Here is a 7737-nt window from a genome sequence, read left to right on the forward strand (position 1 = left end):
TCAATGATCGTGAGGAAGCTTTCCCCTTGGAGTTTGAGAGAGAAAGGGAAGAGCTAGAAAAGAGTGGTGAGCAAGAGGTTATCATCCAAGAAGTGGAGGCATACATGCAAGAGTTTACAAGAGTGACTCCAACCCAAGGGCAATTTGAGCGGGTAACAATATCTTCGATGAGCTTCATAGGCCCATACCAATATGCTCTTTTGGAAACGGACCACCAAGTTAAGGTGCTTCTTGGGGTGTTAAATGGTGAAGGAATGGGTGTTGGTTACCCAAGGAATTCAAGGTATAAATGGTGCAAGGACCACTTGGGAGGATTCCAATATCTCATTGGGTGCTCAAAAGGTGCTTGGAGAGGTTGTTCATCCAAGGGCACAAGTGAAAGTCAACAAGAGGATGATAGAGAAACCAAAGTGTGGGATCCGGGCATACAACTCCACAACCAACAATTTTGGATCCCAATTTCTTTCTTGAGGTTGCTTGAGAGCTTAATGTACTTCGTTTGGGATCCCGGAGGATTTTTAAAGAGCAAGCATGGTTGGAAACTTAAGGATGGATGGAAGCACAAGCCTCCTTGATGTGAGTTCTAACCAAAAGTCCAACTTGAGGACTTAAAACCAAAGTGCTAGGTGGGAGACACCCGACCATGGTAATATCCTTTCAATCCTTCTTTCTTTTAGCTTTTGTTTATTGAATTTTGTCTCTTTGATTAGCATAGTTTGATTGCATTCTAGGCTTGAATTAGTTGCCTTTTATGTTTGATCATGTGTTTTTAATGAATGATCTGTTTTGGGCTGAAACCCCTTGATTGATATCATGGTTGGTGCCTTAGAGGCTTTAAAAATGTTGTAGAAATAGAGTTCTGTGCGTGCGCACAGTCTTGTGCGTATGCACACTTCACCTGTTTTTCCCCATATGTACGTGCGTAGAGAGGTGTGCGTACGCACACCTGTTTGCACGCATTTTGTTTGCAGCGCTCGCACCTCTATGCACACGCACCCAACTATATTTTCATTCTGTGCAAGCGCACGAATCCCTGTGCGTACACACACATCGTCATTTTGCCTTGTTCCAAAAAAAATTCTCTGTGCGTGCGCACAGCACTGTGCGCACGCTCACGTCATGAGACCCTCTCTACCAGCAGCACTCGCATGTCTTGTGCGTCTGAACGCCCCCAATTTTTGCTTGTGTGCGTACGGACACCCCCTATGTGTACGCATGAGTCACGGTCTGGGCAATAATGAGAAAGGGTGCCCTGTTGCGCCCTTTCACCCCCCTTCTTCCTTTCTTCTTCACTTCCTCTTCTTTATTGCCCTCTCAGCTCAGCCCCCAGCAATTCCTTCTGCCGGCGACCACCACATCGCCGTCCGATCACCACCGCCGCCGCCGACGTCGGAACCACCACCACCACTGTCTCTCTCTCTCTTCTCTTTTCTCATTCTTTCTTCTTCTTTCTTCTTTCTTCTTTCTTTTTCTTCTATCTTTCTTTTCTTTTCCGACGAAGCTCTGTCGCCATGAGCCTCGCAGTGGCTAACACAAGTGCCACTGTTACCTATCTTTTTCTTTTCTATCCTTCAACTTTTCAATTTTCTTGTTTTAATCTTCTTTGTTATGTTTAGTTGCTTGCTTAATTTCTATTCTATTTATTTAACTTTAGTAATCTAGCATATGTTTTGCTTAATTAGTTGTTGTTGAATATTAAATATTCAATTTTTGATTTATGGGTTGTTGATGTTTAAATTTTTCGCTTGAATTTGTTGAATATGTGCAATGCACCCCATGTGTTTGACATAATACCTGAATGAACTTTTTGTTTAATGCATGTGTTGTCGCGACCATATGTGTTAGAGTATATCCTTGTTTGGCATTCTAATCAAGAATTGAGCACTTTTGAATGATTATAATGTTGTTTTGGATTGGAATTTCAATCATGTACTTGATCATTGTCTTGAGTTACTAGCACTAAATTGATTTAGAAATTGACTTTTTGTCTCTTATTTGGTGCATTTTTTAACAAGTACATATTGCATTTAGTGAATTGAATGGAATTGCTTGTTCATCATGGTTATTAAGTCAATATAATCACATAACAAGGTATTTGTTCCTTGTTAATGCTTTGCATTTTTTTTTTAGTTGACTTGACTTGGTTCTTATCAAGACTTGTCACTTTTTGTAACAAACACCTTATACGTGTGATTATTTCATTATTCTTGAGGATGAATAAGTAATGTTCTTTTCATTAGTGAATTGGTTATTGTGTGTTATGCTAATTTTTATTAATCTTGAGCTTTCACTTGCACACCTTCAATATCCAATAATTCCTACATTGATTTCACTCTTGTTGTTTGCCTAAGTTTGTTTGTCCTTAATTTATGCTCATTCATTGCTTGCATCTTAGGCCATTTAGTTGAGGAACTCATGCTTACTTTTTGATTGTGTGGAGGCCGTTTTAATCAGCCGTTGTGTGTGTTCCAACCGCGCGCATAATTGGAATACACACATGGCACATTGGTGCACGAAATTGTGATTCAACTAACCAGCAAGTGCACTGGATCCTCCAAGTAATACCTTACGTGAGTAAGGGTCGATCCCATGGAGATTGTCGGCTTGACGCAAGCTATGGTCATCCTGTAAATCTTAATCAGGCGGATTCAAATGGTTATGAGGTTTTGATAATTAAAAGATAAATAAAACATAAAATAAAATAAAGATACTTATGTAATTCATTGGTAGGAATTTCAGATAAGCGTTTGGAGATGCTTTGTTGCTTTTGAACCTCTGCTTTCCTATTGTCTTCTTCCAATCAAGCGTGCTCCCTTCCATGGCAAGTTGTATGATCCTCTCAGTGAAAATGGTCCAAGTACGGTTTTTGCACGGCTAATCAACTATCAAATTTCTCGTCTTGGATGAAAAATACCGGGTACAGCTACCGCACGGCTAATCATCTATCGGTTCTCACTTGTGTCAGAAAAGGATCTCTCTATCCTTTTGCACACTGTCACTGCACCCAACATTCGCGAGTTTGAAGCTCGTCACAGTCATCCCTTCCCAGATCCTACTCGGAATACCACAGACAAGGTTTAGACGTTCCGGATCTCAGGAATGCTGCCAATTGGTTCTAGTCTATACCACGAAGGTTCTAATCTCATGGACTCGGTCCGTGGATTAGTGATGAGCGGATAATTTATACGCTTTTTGACATTGTTTTTAGTATGTTTTTAGTAGGATCTAGTTACTTTTAGGGATGCTTTTAATAGATTTTGTGTTAAATTCACATATCTGGACTTTACTATGAGTTTGTGTGTTTTTCTGTGATTTCAGGTATTTTCTGGCTGAAATTGAGGGACTTGAGCAGAAATCAGATTCAGAGGTTGAAAAAGGACTGCTGATGCTGTTGGATTCTGACCTCCCTGCACTCAAAGTGGATTTTCTGAAGCTACAGAACTCGAAATGGCGCGCTTTCAATTGCGTTGGAAAGTAGACATCCAGGGCTTTCCAGAAATATATAATAGTCCATACTTTGGCCAAGAATAGACGATGTAAACTGGCGTTCAACGCCAGCCTTCTGCCCAAATCTGGCGTCCAGCGCCAGAAAAGGATCCAAAACCAGAGTTGAACGCCCAAACTGGCACAGAAACTGGCGTTCAACTCCACAAATGGCCTCTGCACGTGCTACACTTAAGCTCAGCCCAAACACACACCAAGTGGGCCCCGAAAGTGGATTTATGCATCAATTACTTACTCATGTAAACCCTAGTGACTAGTTTATTATAAATAGGACCTTTTACTATTGTATTAGGCATCTTTGGTCTCAGTTTTAATTCATTATTCATCTTAGGAGACTATTGATCACGCTTTAGGGGGGCTGGCCATCTCGGCCATGCCTGGACCTTTCACTTATGTATTTTCAACGGTAGAGTTTCTACACTCCATAGATTAAGGTGTGGAGCTCTGCTGTTCCTCAAAGATTAATGCAAAGTACTACTGTTTTCCATTCAATTCTTCTTATTTCGCTTCTAAGATATCCATTCGCACCCAAGAACATGATGAAGGTGATGATTATGTATGACGCTCATCATCCTTCTCCCTTATGAACGCGTGCCTGACAAACACTTCTGTTCTACATGAAATAAGCTAGAATGAGTATCTCTTAGATCTCCTAACCGGAATCTTCGTGGCGTAAGCTAGAATGATGGCGGCATTCAAGAGAATCCGGAAAGTCTAAACCTTGTCTGTGGTATTCCGAGTAGGATTCAATGATTGAATGACTGTGACGAGCTCCTAACTCGTGATTGCAGGGCGTTAGTGACAGACGCAAAAGGATAGTAAATCCTATTCCGGCATGATCGAGAACCGACAGATGAATAGCCGTGCCGTGACAGGGTGCGTGAGCATATTATTCACTGAGAGGGTAAGATGAAGCCATTGACAAGGGTGATGCCTCCAGACGATTAGCCGTGCCGTGACAGGGCATTGGATCATTTTCCCGTGAGATGACCGAAAGTAGCCATTGACAGTGGTGATGTATCACATAAAGCCAGCCATGGAAAGGAGTGAGACTGATTGGATGAAGATAGCAGGAAAGCAGAGGTTCAGAGGAACGAAAAGCATCTCCATTCGCTTATCTGAAATTCCTACCAATGATTTACATAAGTATCTCTATCCCTACTTTATTATATAATATTCGAAAACACCATTATCACTTTATATCTGCCTGACTGAGATTTACAAGGTGACCATAGCTTGCTTCATACCAACAATCTCCGTGGGATTCGACCCTTACTCACGTAAGGTATTACTTGGACGACCTAGTGCACTTGCTAGTTAGTTGTATCGAAGTTGTGACAAATTATGAATTAAGATCAGAGCACCAAGCTTTGGAGCCATTACCAGGATTTGTTCGAGCCTGGAGATCACAATTTCGTGCACCAAGTTTTTGGCGCCGTTGCTGGGGATTGTTTGAGTTTGGACAACTGACAGTTCATCCTGTTGCTCAGATTAGGTAATTTTCTTTTTGTTTTTAGTTTTCAAAAAAGTTTTCAAAAATTTTTCAAAATTTTCTTCTTTGTTTTTGAAAAAAAAATGTTTTCAAAAATATAATTTTCTTCAGGATTTTTAAGAATGAATTCTAGTGTTTCATGAAACATGTTGAATCCTATCTGGCTGTAAAGCCATACCCAAACTGCTTTGGGATTGGTATTCAACTAATCACTCCAGTCCATGTAATTACATACTAAAGCTTGGCTGGCTATTAAGCCATGCCTGACCCTTTGATTGGAGCTTTAGAGCATAAGATTCCTGGAATTCATGTTGAAAATTTTGGAATCCTTATTTTTTCTTTTTCATATAATTTTTCGAAAAATATAAAATAAAAATCCAAAAAATTTTAGAAAATCATAAAAATCAAAAATATTTTTGGGCTCTTGTTTGAGTCTTGAGTCATATCATAAGTTTGGTGTCAATTGCATGTGTATCTTGCATTTTTCAAAAATTTCATGCATTCATGGTGTTCTTCATGATCTTCAAGTTGTTCTTGGTAAGTCTCCTTGTTTGATCTTGATGATTTTTTGTTTGGTGTCTTTTCATGTTTATCATATGCATTCTTGAATTCTTAGTGCGTAAGCATTAAAGAATTCTAAGTTTGGTGTCTTGCATGTTTTTTTTGCATTAAAATTTTTTCAAAATTGTGTCTATGATGTTCATCTTGACATTCATGGTGTTCTTGGTGTTCATCTTGACATTCATAGCATTCTTGCATGCATTCATTGTTTTGATCTAAAAATTTCACGCATTGCATAATTTTCATGTTTTTCATAAAAATTTCAAAAATCAAAAAAATATCTTTCCCTTTTTCTCTCATCAAATTCGAAAATTTGAGTTGACTTTTTCAAAAATTTTAAAAAAAAATCAAGTTATTTCTTATGAGTCAAATCAAATTTTCAATTTGAAAATCTTATCTTTTTCAAAATCTTTTTCAAAAATCAAAGCTTTTTCAAAATTCTTAGTTATTTTCGAAAATTAAAAAAATATTTTTCAAAAATCTTTTTCTTATTTTTATACCAAATTTTCGAAAATAACATAAATAATTAATGTTTTGATTCAAAAATTTGAAGTTTGTTACTTGCTTGTTAAGAAAGATTCAAACTTTAAGTTCTAGAATCATATCTTGTGATTTCTTATGAATCAAGTCATTAATTGTGATTTTAAAAATCAAATCTTTTTTCAAAACTAATTTCAATCATATCTTTTCAAAAATATCTACTTATCTTATCTTTTTCAAAAATATCTTTTCAAAATATCTTTTCTAACTTCCTAACTTCTTATCTTTTCAAAATTTGTTTCAACTAACTAACTAACTTTTTGTTTGTTCCTTAACTTTTTCAAACTACCTAACTAATTCTCTCTCTCTCATTTTTCGAAAATATCTTCCCCCTTTTTCAAAATTTCTTTTTAATTTATTAATTATTTTAATTTTTAAATCTTAATTTTCGAAAATTACTAACATTTTTCAAAAACTATTTTCAAAAATCACTAACTCTTTTTCAAAAATTATTTTCGAAAATTCTCTTCTCTCTCATCTCCTTCTATTTTTTTTTATTTATTCATCTACTAACATCTCTCCCTCATTCAAAAAAAAAAAAGGATCTCTATTATTATTATTTTTCTGTGCCTTCTTCTTTGTCATATGAGCAGGAGCAAGGACAAGAATATTCTTGTTGAAGCAGATCCAGAACCTGAAAGGACTCTGAATTACAACTAACCAGTAAGCACCTGTTAGGAATTTTCAAACAAGAAGAGGAGATGGCAGCCGAAAATAATAATAATGCAAGGAGGATGCTTGGTGACTTTACTGCACCTAATTCCAATTTACATGGAAGAAGCATCTCCATTCCTGCCATTGGAGCAAACAAATTTGAGCTGAAACCTCAATTAGTTTCTCTGATGCAGCAGAACTGCAAGTTTCATGGACTTCCATCTGAAGATCCTTTTCAGTTCTTAACTGAATTCTTGCAGATATGTGATACTGTTAAGACTAATGGAGTAGATCCTGAAGTCTACAGGCTCATGCTTTTCCCTTTTGCTGTAAGAGACAGAGCTAGATTATGGTTGGATTCTCAACCCAAAGACAGCCTGAACTCTTGGGATAAGCTGGTCACGGCTTTCTTAGCCAAGTACTTTCCTCCTCAAAAGCTGAGCAAGCTTAGAGCTGATGTTCAAACCTTCAGACAGAAAGAAGGTGAATCCCTCTATGAAGCTTGGGAAAGATACAAACAGTTGACCAAAAAGTGTCCTTCTGACATGCTTTCAGAATGGACCATCCTGGATATATTCTATGATGGTTTATCTGAGCTATCAAAGATGTCACTGGATACTTTTGCAGGTGGATCCATTCACCTAAAGAAAACGCCTGCAGAAGCTCAAGAACTCATTGACATGGTTGCTAATAACTAGTTCATGTACACTTCTGAAAGGAATCCTGTGAGTAATGGGACGCCTATGAAGAAGGGAGTTCTTGAAGTTGATACTCTGAATGCCATATTGGCTCAGAATAAAATATTGACTCAGCAAGTCAATATGATCTCTCAGAGTCTGCATGGAATGCAAGCTGCATCCAACAGTACTCAAGAGGCTTCTTATGAAGAAGAAGCTTATGATCCTGAGAACCCTGCAATAGCAGAGGTGAATTACTTAGGTGAACCTTATGGAAACACCTATAACTCATCATGGAGAAATCATCCA

The 7737-nt window shown here is 37.7% G+C and overlaps 1 non-coding gene across 1 annotated transcript; it reads right to left on the reverse strand.

The window, feature by feature from the left end:
• Nucleotides 1-7194: 7194 nt before the first annotated feature.
• LOC148565365 (small nucleolar RNA R71) lies at nt 7195-7302 on the reverse strand. Its single transcript, XR_015884224.1, has one exon. It is a non-coding gene; the product is annotated as a small nucleolar RNA R71 (small nucleolar RNA).
• Between the last annotated feature and the right edge of the window lie 435 nt (nt 7303-7737).

This window comes from Arachis ipaensis, chromosome B5, assembly GCF_059453495.1.
Source record: "Arachis ipaensis isolate K30076 ecotype BB chromosome B5, ASM5945349v1, whole genome shotgun sequence".
NCBI classification, from domain to species: domain Eukaryota; kingdom Viridiplantae; phylum Streptophyta; class Magnoliopsida; order Fabales; family Fabaceae; genus Arachis; species Arachis ipaensis.